Consider the following 22,770-nt stretch of genomic DNA (forward strand, 5'->3'; position numbering starts at 1 on the left):
ACAAGGATCCAAAGTAAAAGAGAAAGACATAAAATAAGAGTAGAGATGTCATGTCTTTTTAGTTCCCTTGTGGCCCTAAATGAAGAGCAAGTAACCTTTAGAAAAGAAGGTTTCTAACTTTTTTTTTTAACTTTCATTTTATCTATATGGGTGTTTTGCATACAAGTATATATTATGCACCACATATGTGCAGTACCCGCAGCTGCCAGAAGAGGAAGCTGTAGGCTCTGGAACTGGAGTTAAGGCAGTTGTTAACCATCATGTAGGTGCTAAGAACCAAACCCAGGTCCTCTGCAAGAGCAGCAAGTGCCGTGCCTTTAACTGCTGAGCTATCTTTCCAGATGCAAAAAACCTTTTATTCCATTCTTACACAATCTCTCTCTCTCTCTCTCTCTCTCTCTCTCTCTCTCTCTCCACCCCTCCCCCCATCCCCCAGACTCAGAGCCTGTCCTGGAACTCACTTTGTAGACCAGGCTGAAATCACAGAGATCCACCTGTCTCTGCCTGCCAAGTCCTGGGATCAAAGGCATGCACCACTACCACCTGGCAACACACACACTTTCTAGGCAGCTCCTGTGTGGAGGTCAGAGGACAATTTGCAGGAGTTAGTTCTCTTTCTCTACCTTTTGGACATCAGGGAACGAACTCAGGTCATCAAGCTTGGAGGCAAATGTCTTTGTTACATCTAGAGGTCTTAATTGAGTTTGTTTTCTTAGCTAATTAAAATATTAAAAGTCAGGAAAAATCTCAGACAAGGTAGACAGCTTTATAACAACCTTTACTGGAAACAAAAGAAGTACACACACACACACACACACACACACACACAAACACACACACACACACACAGGATAAAGCATACAGAGTTAAAAACTCCCCACAGAGCTGAGAGGAGACTGGAGTGCTGGGGGTTTTAAGTGGTTTTGGTGGCCTGGGATGGGTCCTCTTCCCCCATTTTGGGTTCATCAGTTTAAACAAAGAAAGGGAAACTGATAGACCAGTATCTTTATGTAAACATGTTCAGGACAAGCCTTGACTACACCTGACTAGCCTGAATCTATGGATGGGACCCACTGGCAGGAGAAAACACCACCAGGTCTTTAATTCAAATCAAGCCTGTATATCTGATGACGTGACTGTTCTGTGATATATAAAGGGAAGGTTTTTATTGTTGATATGAGAGGGAGAACAGATGGAGGCATCTGGAAGGGTCTAGAGCTCAGAGAGAAAGAAGCATGGTCGGCAGACTGGATCTGACCAGGGTTATCTGCAAGAGAGGGACGAACAGCAGGGAGAAAAGAATAGAGAAGATACAGTGAGAGAAGCAGGAGCAGAGGAGAGAGAGAGAGAGAGAGAGAGAGAGAGATATGATGGAGGAAGGTCATTGGTTAAAAAAAATAAAGAAACTGCTTGGCTGGCCCTCATAGGTTAGAACACAGGTGGGTGGAGAAAACAGAACAGAATGCTGGGAGGAAGAGGAAGGGAGCTCAGACTCGACAGCTCTCCTCTCGGGAGCAGACGCCTCAGCAGAGACGCCATGCCCCGTTTCTGGGCAGACACACGTGATGAAGCTCCGACCCAGGATGGATGTAGGCTAGAATCTCCTTGGTAAGCCACTTCGTGGGCTACACTAGAAATGGGCTAGTCCAGGTGCGAGAGTTAGCCGAGAAGAGGCTAGATAGAAATGGGCCAAGCATTGTTTAAAAGAATACAGTTTCCGTGTAATTATTTCGGGCATAAGCTAGCCGGTGGCGGGAGCTGGGTGGCAGAATGAAGCCCCACAGCTCCCACTACAGAGAGAGAGAGAGAAGAGAGGGGAGAGAGAGAGAGAGAGAGAGAGAGAGAAGGAGGAGGAGGAGGAGGAGGAGGAGGAGAGGAGAGGAAGAGAGAGAGAGAGAGAGAGAGAGAGAGAGAGAGAGAGAGAGAAGCCAGGGGAGGGAAGCCCATGAGCTGAGCTGGAGGGAGTTTTAGGGTAGGGAAGGAGGTGAGAAGGGCTAGGAGGACAGTATGAACTTTGAACTGTTTAACAGGTAGGTACTTGTGATACTGAGGGAGCCTGGGATCCAGAAGAGCATCGCTAATAGGCACCACAGGTAGCCTGATGTCCCTCTGCCCCGATGTCCCTCTGCCAGTGGTAAGGGAAATGACTCCATCAGTGCATGAGAACCATTTTCACGAATTCCTGAGGAAGGCTGGCTTTGATCTGATCTCCAGAAATCCCAGGTTGAGCCCATTGGACTGCCTTCTGGGGTTTGGGGAATTGGAGTATCCTTTGAACCTGGCAAAGATGGCAAAAAAGAAGCTGGGAGGGAGACTGCCATTTTTACTGTCGATCCTTCTCTGAGGCCCCTTTCCCTGTCTGACTGCATTCCCGGGGTTCTGTCTGGGTCCTAGGTCCTTACTTTACCCACTGAGCCATCTTGCTGACCCAGCAAAGCCTGTGATATAAACACATCTCTGTGGTGTTAATATCGCACTGGGGGTGGCTGTATGGTGGGTGAGTCAGTGGTGGAGAAACACTCCTCTCTATACCACCTTAAGGAAAAGAAAACATGAGTTGTTTCATTGGGCATAATTTGGGGTTCATATGCACATGCAAGTGCCAACTATATCGTATGTCTAGTTTTTTTCTAACCCTTCCAACAACCTGTGGAGGGAGATGTTCTTGCCTTTTAATACCTAGGAAGCCGAGGCTTGGAAAAATGAAGAAGAATGGCACAGAGCCAGCGGGCAAGTCTAGCTCGGCTTTGCACATCTGTAACCTCAGCACTCAGGAAATAGAGGCAGAAGGCTGGTGGGTTCCAACCTGGGCTACATAATTACACTCTGATTTTTGTTTTTGTTTTTTAATTAAAAGAAAAAGTCAGGAGGCAACCAAGCCAAGAGCTAAACCCAACCACCCACCACCCACACTTATTTCCACAACCTCAGGCAGGGAGTGGAGCTCTGCCGATGGAAGCCAGCACTGCGTAAGCACGTGCGGAAGTCCCGCTTGGGAGGTGGGAGAATCCAAAATTTAAGGTCATTGTAGCAAGCTTGAAGCCAGTATGGACTACCTAGGATCCTGTCTTGAGAAAACAAACAAACATCCTTTAAATCAGTGTGTTTCCATTTGGATTAACTCTTTTTAGTAATCAGTAATGTCCTAAGAAGTTGAAGCTCGGAGAAATTTAACCACTATTCTGCTTCGGGCACATTCATTCCTCTGCCCCTTTACCTCTCTGCTGATGCCCCTTGTTCATTGCCCTCATACAAATGTCATTTGAGAGAGCTGGCTAGGCAGATGTCTGGAGCCTTCCTTTCTCCTAGTGTGCCCTCCAGTGCCTGTCTGTCGGTAGCCACACTTAGGTAGTGCTTGCTAACTGAATTCCCCTTAACAGCCAGGACCTCTCCTCCTCCTCTGCCTGAGGCGGGGTGGGTCCCTTGGGTACAAAGAAGTGTGATGACCTCAGATTGGGCCAAAGGCAATAACTGCTGCTGGGAACCCAGCCTACGGCAGCAACTAGAACAAGTCTGATTTAATCCCGTAATGGAATGTGACTCAGATAAAGCTTGTATCAGTCTTTCCCGTGATGTGGGACAAACAGGTCATCCTAGAATCCTGGAGGGACAGTTGCTATCGTCCTGGGGCTGCCCAGAGGTACCAGAAGGGCTGACTCACTGGAAGTCAAGGCATGTAGAGCCATTGAGTGCACTTAACTCATATTCTCCAGGACTGGACAGACAGGAGCGAGAGGAAGAGGTTGGAGAATTCATGAGCTCATGCCAATGGGACATCAAATTCTAACAACACTTAATAATAACAAGAACAGTAATAAGGCTACTGATTAGGCACCATGCTAAGCCTTTAAATGCATTCGCCCACGAAGCCTTCACAAAAGCACCTGGACAGTGGGTGCTACTTATCAACCTTATTGAACAGGACGGGACGCATGCGTTACCTGCGCAAAGTCACACAGTTGCAAGAGCGGGGATGCTGAGATGTGCACCGACATCTGGCTGATCTGGAAGCTCTCCAGCAGCGTGAGTGTAGTGTGCCTGGCAGTGCACAGCTCCTGACCCACATAGGACTCGAGTCTTGGTTTTCAAGGCACACTTCACCCTCTTCCTGGAAGAATTCCAGGGGTCTCTATGTAACCACAAGCTTCAATCTGCCCTGAAAGGGAAGAAATGAGGCCTAAAGCGAGGAGATCTGACCAATCAGGAATAGAGGGGCTAACACCCCCCACACCTCCCAACCCTCAGGGACGGCCGCACCAAAGGCAAAGTGCAGTCTGGCATCCTGCCAACTGCTTCCTCTGCCCCACTGCTCCCTCCCCAGGCTCCCTTTCAGCTTTTTCCTAGATCAACTTTACTCTCCAAACTCCCAACCCATTGGTCTCCTTCATTCAAGAACACTTCTAAGTACTCACTGTAGCAATGGCCTGGGGAATCACCTCCCTGGCTGCCAGAAAGAACCTGGACAATACAATATTAATAACAACTAACACTTACTGAGCCAGTCACTCTTCTTTCATCTTGAGCTGGAAAATGCAGGCAGAATGAACAAAAAGCTTTTACGTCTATCACAAGAGACCAAGTCAGGCAAGGGGAGGTAGCCAGTATTTCACCAACTCTGGGTGAGGCTCACACCCTAACAGGAGGCAAAGAGCATGTTAACAAAGAGTACAGACTTTCGGCTCCTTCAGAGAAGCCCAAGGCCAGCTCCATTACCGTCCACTGTGCCCTGACAGATAAACTAATTCCCTGAATATCAGTTTCATCTATAAAAAGTAAACATTAAGTTCTCAGGCTGTTAGCCGGGCGGTGGTGGCGCACGCCTTTAATCCCAGCACTCGGGAGGCAGAGGCAGGCGGATCTCTGTGAGTTCGAGACCAGCCTGGTCTACAAGAGCTAGTTCCAGACAGGCTCCAAAACCACAGAGAAACCCTGTCTCGAAAAACAAAAAAAACAAAAACAAAAACAAAAAAAAAAAAAAAAAAAAAAAGTTCTCAGGCTGTTGCCATTATTCTTGGTTACCCAGAACTGCTTGTTGAAGACACAACGTATTTCAGTTGCAGGGCGTAGTGACATCACGCTGGAACTGGCCTGACGCCTTCCTCCAGGCTGGCTTGCTTTCATAGTGTTGGAAGATGCTAAGCAGGTCACTAAGAGTGAAAGGTCATCAATGGCATTTGTTATTTAGTGGTGAACTCTGACTACTGAAATACCAGGTAAGATATGCCCACTGCTGTAATAGTGGCATGAAGGTTATGGGGGTAACTAACCACTCTCTGGCTGGATCTGAGATCTGCCCCACAGGAAGGAAATGTAAACCTTTCAAAAGGCCATGACGTGGGATGTCATAGGTTGTGGGGGTAGGACGTGTTCTACTACTGCCATTTTACTAGATGGTCAATTTGTCAGACTCCCTGTTAAATATTAGTGTGTATACCCACTGACTAGTGCCGCACTTAATGCTGGCAAGATAAACATCTTTCCTCAGTGGGCAGCAGTTAATGCAGAGACCAACTGGTCAAAGCATGAGAAAATGCAGACTCTTGAGCGTTCCACCCTAATGGGGCATCTGTGTCACCACTGTTCACTGTTGAGGCAGGGTCTCACTCTGAAGCCCAGGCCTGCTTAGAACTCATTGTGTAGCCCGGGTTTGCCTCAAACTCACAGACATCTACCTGCCTCTGCGTCTGGGATTAAAGGTGTGTGACACTGGCTCTGGTGGTGAGTTATTAAAGGACCTTTCTTTTTCTTTTTTCCTAAATCGTTAGCTCCCCTGAAACTGAAGTTACAGGCAACACATAACTTGTGGATGCTGGGGATTGAACCCGGATCCTCTGGAAGAGAAGCCAGTGTTCATAACCACTAAGCCACCTCTCCAGCCCCTAAAAGATTACTCTTACCTCATTGTTGAATGACTTTTCCTGGGAGACATAAAGACATATCTATTCTCTCTGAGTTGGGAGAGTACCCACCGACTAAATAAACAAGCCTTGTGCGCTACCACTGCCCGCTTTTAATCCCAGCACTCAGGAGGCAGAGGCAGGTGGATCTCGGTGAGTTCGGGGCCAGCCTGGTCTACAAAGCAAGTTCCAGGAAAGGTTCTAAAGCTACAGAGAAACCTGGTCTCGGAAAACAAAACAAAAAGAAAGAGAGAGAGAAAGAGAGAGAGAGAGAGAGAGAGAGAGAGAGAAGCCTATCAAATCCCAGCATGGTGGAATTACTTTCAAGAGCAGGAATGACTCCCAGGAGGGTAAACAGCAAGGAAGGCAGAAAGGTCTGCTGGGCAGCCACACCACTGAATACCACCTTCCCCACAGACGGCCCACGAAAAGCTGCATCACGGAGTTTCCCCTGGAAATGGATGGACAGCCACGTCACCAAAGAGAATCAACCTAGCCGGTTGTTTACCTCTCGTAACTGGGAAGGGGTGAAGCTTGAGAGGTCTCCCAAAGGAGCTTCTTCCCGTCTATCCACAAGGGAATGTTTGTTTGTTTTCCAGACAGGGTCTCAGGTAGCTCAAGCTGGCCTTGAACTTGCTATATAGGGACAGTCTTGAATTTCTGATCTTCTATCGCTGCCTCGCAAGTGCTGGCTCCAGGCCTCCAAGGGAATGTTAACAGGCTTGATCTAGTTGCCGGTCTTCCATGGACGATCCCTGCTGCCCTGGTTCAAGACCACTATATTCATGTCCAGCCCAGCGGAAACAGACATAGCACACCTATACAGGTACAAATCGCTTGGGTGATTTTTTAAAGTAAAAAAAAATTTTCTACACAGGGTTTCTCTGTGTAGCCCTGGCTGGACTGGGCATGTGGCACAAATCTTTAACCTCAATACTGGGGACACAGAGGCAGCTAGATCTTTGTGGGTTCCAGGCAAGCCAGGACTACATAGTGAAACCCTGTGTTTAATACAAATAAATTTTTAAAAAAGGAGTTGGGCAGGATGGCACACACCTACAGTTTCAGCACTTGAGAGTCAGAGGCAGGTGGATCTCCATAAGTTTCAAAGCCAGCATGGTCTGCATAGAAAGTTCCAGGCCAACTAAGGCTACATAGTAAGGCTCAGTCTCAAAATAAATAAATAAATAGATAGATAGATAGATAGATAGATAAAAAACAAAAAAGAGAAGAAATAAAAAACTTCTCTCCCCAATTTCTACTTCAACCTGTGTTCCTGTCCCTAGAAAACTACCATCCCTGGAGCCCCTTTGCAGATGACAGGCGTTGGCACCCCTCAAATTCAGAAAGAAAAGCAGAACAAGGATGTCTGCTCCTGGGAAAAACTGCCTTTTACACTTGGCTTCTTTTCCATTAAAATCGAAAGTTGCAGTTCAATCAGGAGAAAATTGCCCTGGGGACCATTGAACAGACATCTTAGCTCAAATCAGGCCCTGAGAACATGTGTCAAAAGAACCTCACACTCCCGTTCATTGCCAGCCAAGTCCCAGGGGGTGGGCCAATTGATTTGGGAGCGTTCAGTCAGACCTAATGTTCATTACACACATCTTCTGTGTATTGTAGCTGCCAGGCCAGCCATCTGATTGTGACTTCCAAGTCCCTGAGTCTACCATGTGCTAAGTAGAACACACGAGAATGAAAGACACCTCTGCTGCCCTCCCAGGGCAGGGTGGGCAGACCTAGCTGAGAAGACCAAATACACAAAAAACTCCTCAGGACAACCATTGGGGGCTGGAGAGATGGCTCAGTGGTTAAGAGCACTGGCTGCTCTTCCAGAAGTCCTGAGTTCAATTCCCAGCACCCACATGGTGGCTCACAATTGTCTGTAACTCCAGCTCCAGGGGATCGGGCATCCTCACAGACATGTATGCAGACCAAAGGCAATGCACACAAGAAAAAAATAAATTATATATAAAAAAAGGACGACCACTGAACAAGCGGCCGGTGTAGGTCCTTGGCATATACTAGTTCATCTCATTGTCACAGCTTTGCCAGTGTTCTAGTTTGTCCTCCATTGCTGTGAACACTGAACGAAACCAACTTGAGGGAATGAGAGGGTTTGTTTGGCTTACACCTCCCTATCACTGTCCAGCATCGAAGGGCATGGGGCAGGGACAGGCGGGACCCACGAGGGAAGCCGCTTTTAGGTTTTCAGGCTCAGACACCTTTCTTTTCTTTTTCTTATCTCCCTCTCCCTCTCCCTCTCCCTCTCCCTCTCCCTCTCCCTCTCCCTCTCCCTCTCCCTCTCCCTCTCCCTCTCCCCCCCTCGCTCGCTCGCTTTGGAGCCTGTCCTGGAACTTGCTCTATAGACCAAGCTGGTCTTGAACTCACAGAGATCTGCCTGTCTCTGTCTCTCGATTGTTGGGATTAAAGGCGTGGGCCACCATCGCCAGGCTCAGACACTTTTCTTTTGTAAACCAGGCTAGCTTCCTGGGGTGCTACTGCCCTCAACAAACAAAACAAACAATAAACAAAAGCCAGCACAACCAGGCCGGGCAGATGCCATTACCACCTGTGTTTGTTTATAGATGGAAACAATGTTTAGGTATCAAAAGTACAGGGTTTTTGTTTTTTGGGATTTTGGGGGGGGGGGGTTGTTTTGTTTTGTTTTGTTTTGGTTGATTTTGGTCTGTAGAGTCAGGGTTTCTTTTTTTCTTTTTGGCTTTTCAAGGCAGGGTTTCTGTCTGTAGCCCTAGCTATCCTAGAACTTGCTCTCTAGACCAGGCTGACCTCAAACTCAGAGATCTGGCTGCTTCTGCCTCCCAAGTGCTGGGATCAAAGGCATGTGCCACCACCGCCTGTCAAAAGTAGAGTTTTTAAAACACAGTAAACATTCATGAAGAGGTACCACAGAGGTGTCATTATCTTCAAAACTAGTCTCTCTCTTATGCTGGGCATGGGGCTCACATCTGTGATTAAGGTGCTCAGGAGGCAGAAACAGATGGCTCTCTGGCAGCCGGGTCTACACAGTGAGCTCCAGGCCAGCCAGGGCTATACAGCAGGACCTTGTCTCAGCAACAGCTGGTCTCTTGGAGATTATCGGGACGAACTCTCACGGGTAGGAATGGTCAGGCGGTTGTTATTCTTTCATTCTGTCCCGTTGTCACCTTTTATGAGAAATTTTAAGTAAGTGAGGTTAGAAAAGATTAGAAAGATCTAGATTCAAATTATGGCTCTTAAAGTAATCATGAAAATGACTTCACCCTGAATATTGCAAGCAGAGTATCTAATGCAAAGGAATTGACACTGTGGCAGCTTAGGACACAGAGAAGCCATCACTGATGTGACGGGGAAAGGAAAGCAAACCAGACGTTATAAGCAGGGTCAGAAAATAGCAAGGGTAGGGGTATTTTGCCTTCTGTCCCTTTTGTCCTCTATGTCATTTCATTTCATGTCACGGTGACTACAGTAGCAGACAGAAACAACCTAAAGGGAGGAAGGCGTGGCAGAGGGTGTCTGTCATGGAGGGGAGGCATGCAGAGCATCTTAGTTAGCAGCAGTAGGAGCCTGGGGGCAAAGCTGTTCACATCATTGAGGCCCAGGAAGTAGACAGAAGGATCAGAAAATAAAGTCAGACAGGACTGGAGGGCTCACTTCTAGAGGCCTACTGTGACCATCTGGGCCTCCCACTATAGGAGAGCTGGGGAACTAACATTCAAAGCATGAGCCTGAGAGCTGGAGATGTCTCAGTGGTTAAGAGCACTTGCTGCCCTGTAAGAGGACCTGCTTCCATTCCCAGCACCTACTTGGTGGTTCCTAATCATCTACAGCTTCAGTTCCAGGACAGCCAACAGCCATGCACACAGCACACACAATACATGCAGACTATCTAATTAAAATAAATTAACAAATAAGAAAGAAAAGAGGAAGGAAGGCAGGCAGAGAGGGAGGGAGGGAGGGAGGGAGGGAAGGAGGGAGGGAGGAAGGAAGGAAGGAAAATGTGGACCTGTGAGGGACAGTTCGGATCCAACCCAGAACCTTTCCATCTGGTACCGTTCGCTCCCGTTGGCCAACCTCAGTCAGAGCCAACTTAGAAAGGGAGCCTGGGAAACGCAGCCTGATCAGGAGTGGACAGGTTTAGAGGAGAGGGCGGGCCTCTGTAACATGGTAACCGAAGAGGAGCGAATGTGAGGGCAAACTAGTGTCAATTTCCTGCCTCATTAAATGACTTTAATTCAGCGGCAAACATACAGAAAATGTTAGCACAATCCCTGGCACCTAGCAGAAGGCGGCTGTAGCTCTTTTTTTTTTTTCCTAGCTGGGAAAATCAAGATTCAGATACGTTAATAGATGTGTTCCAGCAAAGAGGTTGGGAATCTGGGAGAGCAGGGTAATCTTGATAAAGTCAATTCCTTTCTTTCAGCCTTAATTCTCCTTTCAGTTCTTTAGATTGCTAAGAAAATTCACTTTCTGTAAATATTTACTGAGCACCTGCTGCATTCGGGCACTGTGCAGATAAACAAGACAGACACAATCCTCAGGCCTGGGACTGACAGTCTGGTGGGCAGAAAGCCATAGAAGTTACATAGGTGACCATATTGTGGCATTGATAAATGCCACAAAGAACCGAGTGCGGTGAGGGAGGTTGAGGGGGGCCTGGGCTAGTCTGGTGGGCAGAAAGCCACAGAAGTTACACAGGTGACCATATTGTGGCATTGATAAATGCCACAAAGAACCGAGTGCGGTGAGGGAGGTTGAGGGGGGCCTGGGCTAGTCTAGGGAGGTCAGAGCATCTTCTCTGTGACCTGAGGAAGATCTGCTGGAAGGTTTAATGTTGACCAGTGAAGGTGCGGCCCGGCAGGGACCACGCCTCACAAGCACTCGGAAAGACCTGGCGTCACACCAGGACACCGGGTCAGGTCCGAGTCTCAGGTCCCAGGCCCGCCTTCCCTGCCCTGGGCCGCTGCTGATCCTGCGCGCTAATGCGTATCGAATTTTCATGGAATTGGCCCACGCAGAGTGTACAGCGGTGGCGCTGCCAGAGCCTCCTAATTACCTTTACATCGATCCCGCCGTTAATGACATAACCTTCTCCTCTAATTAACTGACGACTGCATTAGCGGCCTCCTGCTCGCAGCCCGCAGCTCCCGCCCCCCCCGCCCCCCCCCACCCCCCCCCACCCCCGCCTGGGCACCAACCTCCCGCGCGCGCCGCGCCCGCAAGCAGTGGGGTTGGCTGAGGACCTAGAGCAGCTGCTACGCTCACGGGACCAGGGTCCCAGCCCGGGATGGATGGAGGCGGGATATTGTTCCAAGATTTGGCCATCTTTGCATCAGCTCAAGCGCAGTTATCCGTGTTGTTGTTTACTGTGTTCCTACACTGGGCAGAGCACTTAACATACTTTAGCTTATGATTCATTATAATGACTCTAGAAACACATAGTGGAAATTGGGTCTGGTAGGAGGAGGGAAAACTCAGGAACCACAGACTTGCAAGCACTGTGAAGGCGGGGCTCCCAGCCCCCTTCACCAACCGGCTGGACTCCCAGGTTTGTGCTGTACCCCTAGGTAACTCCGGACACTATGCTAAGGGTTTTTATATCTGCTGCTCGGCAGGACGGCCACAGATAATTTGAGCCTCAGTAACGTGAATCCTGAAACTCCAGTTCTGATTTTTTTCCCCCTTTGCTTTATCTTTCCTGGATGTTCATTTCTCTGAAGTGGTCAAGTTTTTGTTTTCTTTGTCTTTAATTATTTAATTACAATTTATTTATTGTGTGCTGAGAGAGGGGTTGTGGGTGTGCCACAGCAAGCGTACAAGTCAGAGGACAACTTGCCAGAGTTGGGTCTCTCGTTCCACCACGTGGGTTTTCCAGAATGAGGTCATCGGGCTTGGCAGCAAGTGCCTTTACCCAGTGTGCCCTCAGGTTGGCCCTGGTTTTGATTTTTGAGTCAAGGTTTCCCTGTGTAGCTGGCCTCCAACTTTCGATCCTCCTGCCTTAGCCTCTGGAGTGCTGGGATTGCAGACCTGTGCCAATGCATCCAGAAAGTGGTCGTGATCTGGAATTCCTTGGGCGGCAGAGAAATTGTCTTCTCTTGCAAAACACAAATACAGGGGTCCCAAATTTTGTATACTTTATGATTGCTATTTCTCTGTCTCCCTGTCTCTCTGTCTACCCCCACAACCCCTCAGTGTGTGTGTGTGTGTGTGTGTGTGTGTGTGTTGTTATTTTTTTGAGAGATTCTCAAGTAGCCTGGGCCGGTCTTGAATTTCTGATCCCCTGATTCAATCTCCCACTGTAATTTTAGCCCTAAAATGTAAACTTTAAAAAGTATATCTCTTGGTGCTGGTGAGATGGCTCAACAGTTCAGAGCACTAGCTGCTCTCGAGGACCTGTGCTGGGTTCCCAACACCCAATAGTGGTTCGCAATCATCTGTAGCTCCAGTTCCAGATGGCCTCAGGACCCAGGACACACACACACACACACACACACACACACATATAAATACACACAGGAAGAACACTCACTCACATGTGTGAGTGTTCACAGATTTATTTATTTATTTATTACGTATATAACATTCTGCCTTCATGTATGCCCACATGCCGGAAGAGGGCACCAGATCTCATTACAGATGGTTGTGAGCCACCGTGTGGTTGCTGGGAATTGAACTCATGACCTCTGGAAGAGCAGCCAGTGCTCTTAACCACTGAGCCATCTCTCCAGCCCTCACTCACATGATTTGAAATATATCTACAAGAATCTGTTTTAGCTGGGTGGTGGTGGTGCACGCCTTTAATCCCAGCACTCAGGAGGCAGAGGCAAATGGAGCTCTGTGAGTCTGAGGCTGACCTGGTCTACAAGAGCTAGGTCCAGGACAGCTAGGGCTGTTACACAGAGAAACCCTGTCTCAAAAATAAAAATAAAAATAAATAAATAAATATGGAATGGCCTTCCAGAGTATCCCTTAAATTGAAGAGGCATGTGAAGGTGAAGAAACGGGTTTAGAGAGGTTTGTGGGGTTGCTCTAGCACAGTGAAGAGGCAGCAAGACCAGAAGCCCTCTGTGTTCATCTGCTGCCCTCTTTTCCCTCCACTGTCTAGGAATCTTTCCTGGGGGGGGGGGGGACCTGGATTTGACAAGTCTTTAACATCCAACCCTGAAGTAAATATTAGAATCGCTGTATCTAGCGGCCAATAGATCCTCTTCCTCTTTGTTTTTTTTTCTTTTAAAGATTTATTTATTAGATATACAGTGTTCTGTACGTAAGTCTGCCTGCAGGCCAGAAGAAGGCATCAGACCTCATTATAGATGGTTGTGTGTCCCCATATGACTGCTGGGGATTGAACTCAGGACCTCTGGAAGTATGGAAGAGCATCCAGTGCTCTTAACCACTGAGCCATCTCTCCAGGCCCTCCTCTTCCTCTTTTCTCTTTGCTTCATCTACCACACAAAGGGGCCCATCGTTTGTTTGTTTGTTTTCTGAGACAGGATTTCTCTGTGTAGCCCTAGTTGTTCTGGAACAAGATTTGTAGACCCAGGCTGGCCTCAAATTCACTGAGATCTGACTGTCTCTGCCTCCCAAGTGCTGGGATTTAAACTGCCTGGAAGAGTCCTCTTTTTTTTTTAATTATGAATATTCAACCTTGTCTTAGGCTTGTCCCATTAGCTCTTATAAATTAATTTAACTTGTTTCTATCATCTACGTTTTGCCCCAGGACTTTTTACCTTTCATTTAGTACATCCTGCTTTCCTGCTTACTCTCTATCTGGCCCCTGGTATCTCTTTTTCTTTCGTCCCCCAAGCCTAAAGTCTCTCTCCTACTTACTCTCCGACCTATACCTCCTATGTTGCTATTGGCTGTCCAGCTTTTTATTAGACCAATCAGGTGCCTTAGGCAGGCAAGGTAAAACAGCAACACATCTTTACATAATTAAACAAATGCAACACAGCTTTACACAGTTAAACAAAGATTCTACAACACAAACAAGTGGAACACACCTTTACAAAGTTATGTATAAAAATATTTGGTAACAGTAACTTTAATGTGCTACTTTAAAGTCTGTATTTATTGTAATATAATCGAAGGGCCCACTGGTCTTCAGATGGAGACTGAAGAGCAATAAGATGAGGCCGTTTGCCAGAATCCCCTCAGCTGATTAGTGTTGCTGAGTCTCAAATCCAGATCAAGCCGGATCTGCTTCCCTTGTGCCCTTTTCACTGCACTCTGTGGTCTTTAAGCCACTGAAGGTCTGTGCTCTCGGACAGTCAGCAAGCCATTTCTGGGGAACTGAGTACTTGATTTGGGAATTCATTTCCAGGTCCCTTTACCACAGATCTCCCCCCCTCCCCACAGTGGGGAGCCAGCTTGAGTCAGATGGTCTCTTTCAGGGACTACAAGGGGTCTTTTGTGTTAAGAGGGCACACAGACAGAGTCAGCCTGGGGCAAAGTTGGGAAACAGACAAATCTCCTAAGTGCCAGGCTCACCCTCCTTGTGGGAGAGGGGCGAAGTTACCCCCTTCACAGCCTATCTGATATACTTGTCTCTAAGGCCTCCCTTCAGAAGGAACCCTGGGCCCTTGCTTCAGTCCACGAAGCCCTTCAAGTTTCCTCCTTCACAACGCCTCAGGGATTGGGCCGTGCTGAATTCCTGCCCCTCCTCAGGCCTCTTCCCATTAGCAAAGGGCACACTTGCGGTCCACTTACCAGTGGTTAGTGTTGTGGCTCTGCACAGGTCAAAGTCCAGACACCTGTTTCTCCTTCCTGTAAAACAGGATAATGGAGGCTGGGATGGCTCTGCAGGGGAGAGCACGCGCCTGAGGACCTGCGTTTGGATCCCTGTACTGTTGTTAACAAACCAGGAATAAAACCAGTGGAAGGCAATTGAAATGGCCCGGCGCTTAACACCAAGGCTGATGACTGAGCCCTGTCCCCAGGATCCACAAGTTGTAATGAAGGTACTACCTCCTGCAGGCTGTCCCCTGGCCTCCTCTACACATGCACAAACATTCATAGACATACAAGTAAATAAATGTGATATAATCATTGGTTAAGGCCCAGCACAGTTGTTTGCCTCTATAGCCTAGCACTGTGGAGGCAGATTATTGAGGGGATTTGCTGCCTGCCTGTCCAGCTCCAGACAGCAAGAGATCCTGCCTCAAAGGAGTAAGGTGGACAGTGTCAAGGCAGAACTGAGGTCCCTTCTGGCCTCCTCAAGCAAGAAAATATAAGAAATGGTGATGGATTTAAAACGAAATAATAAGCTGGGCATGGTGGCACACACTTTTAATACCAGTACTTGGGAGACAGAGGCAGGGGGATCTCTGAGTTTGAAGGCTCCCTGGTCTACAAACCCTGTCTTGAAAAAAAAAAACCAAAATGAGATAATAGCACCTGCCCCAAGTAATTATTTATTTTATGAGTATGTGTGTTTTGCCTGCATGAATATCTATATCTATATCATCTATACACTGTGTATATACCTGGTGCTCATGGAGGCCAGAAGAGGGCACTGGAGTTACAGGTGGTTGTGAGCCAACATGTGGTTTCTAGGAACAGAACCCGGGTCCTACGCAAGAACAGCAAGTGCTCTTAACCCCTGAGCCATCTCTTCAGCCACAGAATTTAAGTCTTGCTGCCACTTTTTTTCAAAGAGTTTATATTAAAATTTTCTTTCAGAATTGACAGATACAAGATAGATACTAAAAAGAAACAAACCATGAGGCACTCGACTTTAAAAGGCCACACAGGTAAAGCTAGTGCGGTTTTGGACACTGCGCTCACAAAGAATAATGCCTTTCACTACTGTCTGTCTGTTTGTCTGCTTTATCTCTGGGTCACCCTACTGCCTGCCTTACCCAGTCCACCACAGGTATTTAGCAGAAGATTCAAAGCCAACACAAGTATGAGCAGCCCAGGGTCTTGGGAAAAAAAAAACGCCTCTCCCTTCTTCTGTTCAGTTCAACAGAGACTCCAGATGGTCTGGTCTGTTCATAGGCATCCTCTGTGGGGGATGGGCTGTAGCCCAGACACAGGCTCATTTCATCCTTTCACACACACACACACACACACACACACACACCCTCGTGCTAATGACCTTTGCTCTGGGATGTCACTGAAAGGGTGAAGGGTCACAGATCTCTGCATGGCCAGGAATACCAAGCATGCCAGCTACATACCCGCTCTCCAAGACCCCTGCCCCTTCCACAAGGCCTAGATTGTGTCCTAGCAGCCCTGCCATGCAGTGTGTCCTTCCTCGGGGAGGGAAGTGACAGGAGGGCTTGCTCTCAGAACCTCAGTCACAGCCAACCGTTGGTCGCCTTCCCAACACTTTAACCTTTCTAGCCTCTGCATTTGTCCCTCTGATCTCTGGGCCGCCCTTTCCTCATCTCTGCAAAACAAATCTTGTTCATTGTTCAAGCCTGGCCGTTCCAGGAAGCCGTCCCTGCAGCCTGGAAAGAGCTCTCTGTGTTAGAGGCCAAGTCCAGATCCTATCGCTTCTTGTAATTTAGGCTATGGGGTCTTGGCCCAGTGCTGGACATTCAGATGTGCGCGGAGTCAGGCGGGCGGCTGAGCTTTGATTGCCAGATCAGTCACTCATCAGCTCAGGAGCCTTGGGTGAGTTGTTTGGCTGCACTGGACCTCCATGTAAAATTGAGAAAATAAAATAGGATGATTATGAAAATTAAATGAGATAATGCTCATTAGGCCATTAGCATGGTGCCTTATACACATTAAACTCCCAATAAATGGTAGCCATTATCCTTGTTTCTGTTCTTCCACTCCCATTCCACCCACAGCATTCAGATAAGGCCTTGACCGCTTCAGTATCTAAAGGCAAAAGGTTTTTGCTTTGTTTATTTGGTTTTTTTTTTTTTGGAAGGCAGAATTTTATTGGAATTAATCTCTTAGATCCAGATGTGAAAATCCTCCTCTGGAGAGAAACAGCTATGTTGAGAACACGCTAAGAACCAGAGATTCCCAAGAGAGGATGCAGGACAGAACTGTAGGGCGTCCTTGCAAGCGTGGAAGAAGAAAACCGAGGGCTCATCAGCCGAGGAAAGTGTCTGGAGGTTTACAAATCAAACTAACAAGCACGTGGGGGTGGGGGTGTGTTTGTTTTTATTCTCGACTGAGACAGGATCTCACTATACCTTGGGCTGACCTGAAATTGTCAGGTAGACCATGCTGGCCTCGAACTCGACGGAGACCCTCCTGCTTCTGCTTCCAACTTAAAGGAGTGCATCACTACACCTGACCTCTGACTTCCTTTCCAAGAGAGGAAAGGATTTAGTCCGGATCATAGTTTAAAAGTAGCCTGTTGTGGAAAGGAGGGCGTGGTGTTGGGCATGGAAGGCAGCTGGTCACAGGGACACACAGATGCGGGGGGGGGGGGGGGGGGAGGGGGGGATAAAAAGGTGCCGGATTTTTTGTCACTATTGTACAGGAGTTTAGAAAAGAAGTGAGAGACAGCTAGACTTTGGAGAGTCTATGTCGCCTCTAACGAAAGGACGCGGATTGGAACCAAGGGTGGCAGAGAAGTGACTAGCAGGCTTGTATAGGAAGCTAAGGAAGCTGCCTGCTCTTCAGTCAAGTCGATTTATGCGAATTCATCTTGGTGTTAAGTCCTCCTTTGGATAACAAGAAAAGCTTTTCTGGGGCTGGAGAGATGGCTCAGTGGTTCTTGCAGAAAGCCAGGTTCAGTTCCAGCACCCACACTGTGTTTCACAACCATCCTTAACTCCAGTTCCAAGGGATCTGATGCCCTCTTCTGACTTCCTCGGGCACTAGGCATGCGTGTGATGCACGGATATATATGCAGGCATAACACTCATACACATAAAATAAAAATAAATCTGTAAAATATTTAAGAGTAGCATTTTTTTTTTGTCACTGGGCAGGGGTGGCACACCCCTTTAATCCCAGCACTGGGGAAGTAGAGGCAGGCAGATCTCTGAGTTTGAGGCCAACCCAGTCTACAGAGTAACTTTCAGGACAGCCAGGGTCACACAGAGAAACCTCTCTTGAAACAAACAAACAAAAGGAGTAGCTTTTCTCTAGGTATAGGGCTGCACATCAGAAGCCCCAAGCTATCTGGGAATCTGAGACATGATTGCTGAGACCAGCCTGGGTAACATGGGAAAACACTATCAGAAAGAAAGGGGTGGGGGGAAGGAGGGAGAAAGGGAGGGGGGAGGGAGGGAGGGAGGGGGGAGGGAGGGAGGAAGGAAGGAAGCAAGCTAGCTGAGCCCAAGCCTGGTAACACACACCTGTAATACCAGCACTTGGGAGGTGGAGACAGAAGAGTTGGAGTTCCAGATCATTCTCCACTACATAGCAAGTCTGAGATCAGCCTGGTCTACATGAGACCTTGTTGCAAAAACCTCAAGGGGAATAGAACGGCAGCTTTGTCACTCTGCCACAGTGAAGGCCCCTTCCTGGATTGCAAATTTATGCCTTGTCTTCAGAAGATAAAAGACAGAGGTGATGGCACATGCCTTTAATCCCAGCACTCAGGAGGCAAGAGGGAGATGGATCTCTGTGAGTTCGAGGCCAAAATGGTCTACAGAGCGAGTTCCAGGACACCCACGGCTACAAAAAGAAACCTGCCCTCAAAACAAAACAAACACACAATGATAGAAAACTCTTACCATTTCTGTTGGTTCTCATTGCCTTCAGCTCAATGTGAAAATAAACTTAATTTGTGGATAACACATTCACTCTGCCCTATTCTTCAACAGTCAAGACCAGAAATCTAGCAAGCCAACAGCAACTTCTCTGTTTTCTGCGCCTGGTACTACCCCTATCCAAAAGCACCAGTCTTGACCATGAACCCAGATTTCCTCATGTAGAGAAAATTAGTATACAAAAAGTGGAAAATAATTGAGGATGCCCCTGGCTCCTGACTCACTGGGTCGGCCTCCTTAAAGCCTGTTTGAACTTCCTGGAACTGCATTACATAACGGTTAGTTACCCTTGTACTAAGTAATTCAAGTAATTCTGTTACTTGGAGTCAAAAGCCTACTGACAAAGATGCTACCTCTGCTTTCACGAATTGTCCAAGGTCCCTTGGGATCTGAGGAGCAAACTCAGCCTTTTGGTTTTCAGCCTGGAGTTCAGCTTTTGAAAGGATGTCCTAAGGCTGCTCCACACAGAACCTGGGAACAATTAGTGGAAGAGTCATCAACACCATCTTAGTGCTGGTTCAGGTCCTAGAACAGAAGCCATGGTGCCCACAGAGGTCTCTCCCAGAAGCAACAATAACAGTGGCTGTCATTTACCCAGTAATCATCCTGTAGGGGGCACTATGTTGGTGCAGGAGAATTGTCTGTATTCTGTCAATCATGTTTTAAATAAATGCTGATTGGCCAGGCAGGAAACTTAGTCAGGAAAACCAGACAGGAAGTAGAGGCGGGGCAAGGAGAACAGGAAGATTCTGGGAAGAAGGAAGCACTTCCCCCATTCCAGCCCAGACCACCGAGAAGCAAGATGTAACCTGCCCAGCTGAAAGGTACCGAGCCATGTGGCCAACATAGATAAGAATAATGGGTTAATATAAGCTACAAGAGCTAATAAGTAGCCTGAGCTAATGGGCCAATCAGTTTTATAACTTATGGAGATCTCTGTGTGATTTTCTTTGGGACTTGCCGGCTGTAGGGTACCAGGTGGGACAGAAACCGCAACAAGCAAGCCCCCTCATGTTACACTATGTAAAGTATTATAATAATATATTTCAACCTTTAAAACAACCAAGTTGGGGAGCTGGGATGAGAGATCAATTTGGGAAGTACTCACTGCACACGCATAAGGACCTGGATTTGGATCCCCAATGTCCACATTAAAAAAAAAAAAAGTTAGGTATGGCAGCTCTAGCCATGCATGGGTGGGTTGGAGACAGGAGGACCCCTGAAACCTGCTGCCTAGGTCGTCTTGGTGAATCAGTGAGCTCTAGGTCCAGTAAGAGACCCTATCTCGAAAAATAAGATGGAAGCCAGGCATGGTGGCACATACCTTTATTCTGGCACTTGAGAGGCAGATGCAGGTGGATCTTTGTAAGTTTGAGGCCATCCAGAGCTACATAGTGAGACCCTGTCTCAAAACAAAACAAACAAACAAGCACAAAATTCTGCTGTCCCAAGACTGTCCTTCAGCCCTCTGCTCCCAGAGCCCGTTGCACTGGGCTTCACAGAAACTAGTCTAATGACATTAACCATCCCAGCCACGACACCATGAAGAGCTCCAGCCCAGCCACCGTGCCTCCACCTGATCTTGGCCCTGGACTGTGGGCTGGGAGAGTATCTAGTTGTTTACCAGGAATTTGGACCTTCTTCAGAGAAAAGCACAGATGACCTATTAGTCTAATTCAAGCACTCAGCAAGGAATGACTGTACCATTCACACCCCCAGGCCCGGGCTAATGGAGCCAAAGCATCTGAGCCTCGGATACTCAGAATTCTCCCCGGGAGGAGAGAAAGAGGGAAGGCGGGTAGACCCTGTGCCCTCGCTGGAGTTTGCTGGGAGGCAGCTTGGCTGAGCATTTCCTGGGCTAGGCAGGCTATGAGGATACAAGAATATGAAGGGAGAGGCTTGCCTATTCCACCCACCACTCTGGCAGCAGTGTGTGTATGTGTCTGTGTGTGTGTATGTGTCTGTGTGTGTGTATGTGTGTGTGCACCAGGTGTGCATGTGATGCACAAACACACACAGGCAAAATACTCATAAACAAACAACAAAAGCAGCGTCTGGGGACATACCCGAGTGGCAGAGCACTTGTGTGAGGAGCTCAGTTCAGTCTTCATCATAACACACACACACACACACACACACACACACACACACACACACACACAAAACCTTAGATCAGAGGAAAATGGAAAGCATTCTGGTGTGAACTGATTTGTCTCCACAGAAAGCTTTGCTGGAGTTCAATCCCCACTGGAGGCTGTACATAGTGGTGTACACCCATCCCATCAGAAGGCAGAGGAGCTCTGTGAGTTGGAGGCCAGCCTGGTCTCTATAATGAGTTCCAGACCAGCCAGCGCTGCATCGTGGGACTCTGTCTCACACATCCAACTTTGGTATTTAGAGGTGAGACCTTTGAGAAGTGATCAGATAAAGATAATCAAGGATGTGCCTCCTTGATTGGATACTGGTGTCAGAAAGAGAGAGAGAGAGAGAGAGAGAGAGAGAGAGAGAGATATTCTTCCAGCAAAGCCAGAGCCAGAGAGAGCCCCTTGATCTTAATCCAGAAGCAAACCAAATAAACCACCTTTTAGCGAACAGGGAATCTTGCTGTTAAACCCATGATCTTTTTGACTCAGCTTCCTGGTAGCTGGGATTACAGATTGTGCCACTGTGCCCAAAGAAACCTCTTTTCCCTTATTATTTACCAGATCTGTGATATTGTTTATTGGCAATAAAAGATTAACTAAGTAGGGATAGAAGGATCAGAAGTTGAAGATCATTCTCACATCACCAAATACACATCAAGTTGGAGATAAACCTTGGCTACAGAAGACCCTATCTCGAAAACCAAACAAACACATAGCTCATTGGGTGGAGGTGCTTGCTACCAAGCCTGAGCACCTGAATTTGAACTCTGGGACCCACATAAAAAGTGAGAAGTTGGGGCTGGAGAGATGGCTCAGCGGTTAAGAGCATTGACTGTTCTTCCAGAGAACCTGGGATCAATTCCCAGCACCCACATGGCAGCTAACAACTGTCTGTAACTCCAGCTCCAGGGAATCTGATACCTTTATATAAAAAACACATAAAATAAAGTTAAATGAAGTTTTTAAAAGGTGAGAAATGTCTCCTTCAAATTGTCCTCTGACCCCTACACATATACCATAGCATGTTTATTGGCTCACATACGAAAAATAAAAAATAAAACACAATCAAATATCCATGAGTTCAGAACTGGTTGAATAGCTGTGCATATACCATACAAGTCCACGATGTGCAGCAAAGAGGAGCAGGCGCAGCTCAGGCTCCATTCACAGTTGCTGCAGTGTCTGTGACTTACACTTGGATGTGCACCTCCACACACATATCAAAACATACCCAGCCGGGCCGTGGTGGCACGCACCTTTAATCCCAGCATTTGGGAGGCAGAAGCAGGTGGATCTCTGTGAGTCGAGCCCAGCCTAGTCTACAGAGTAAGTTCCAGGACAGCCAGAGCTACATGGAGAAACCCTGTCTTGAAAAACAAAACAAAACAAAACAACAACAACAACAACAACAAAACTTCCAGTTAGCCTCACCTCTCAAAAGCTCTAGAACTTCATAAGACAAGAGAAAGATCGCCACAAGCTGAAGGTCAACCTGGGCTACATAGCAAGGGCCAGCCGGGACTTCATGCTAAATGGAAAGTCCCTGTTTCCAAAAAAGGAAGCGGGGTGGCAGAGTACTGAGAACTACCCGAGTGGCAGAATTCTTGACCTCGTGTATACAGGTCCTGAGCTGGATTCCAAGCTGCACCATAAAAAGAAAGAAAAGGAAGGGGGGAGAGGAAGGAAGGAAGGAAGGAAGGAAGGAAGGAAGGAAAGCCATGCATGGTGACCAACATCTGTAATCTTAGCACTCAGAAGGTTGAATCAGGATTGTTAGGACTTCACTGCCAATCAGGGTTACACAGTGAGTTTCAGACCAGCCTGAGCTACAGTGTAAGATTTTGTCTCAAACAAAATAAAACAAAAACTGCTGGACATAGTTGTGAATGCCAATAATCCCAGCACTTGGGGGGGGGGTAGAGGCAGGAGGACCAGGTCATTCTCAGCTATATGGCAAGTTTGAGGACTCCTGAACTCTATGAGATGCTGTCTTAGATGTTTCTCTATTGCTGAGATAAGACACCATGACTGGGGACCTTG

The sequence above is a fragment of the Microtus oregoni genome, unplaced genomic scaffold (assembly GCF_018167655.1).
Source record: "Microtus oregoni isolate MIOR12 unplaced genomic scaffold, Mior012 000098F_ref0000018, whole genome shotgun sequence".
Classification (NCBI taxonomy): Eukaryota; Metazoa; Chordata; class Mammalia; order Rodentia; family Cricetidae; genus Microtus; species Microtus oregoni.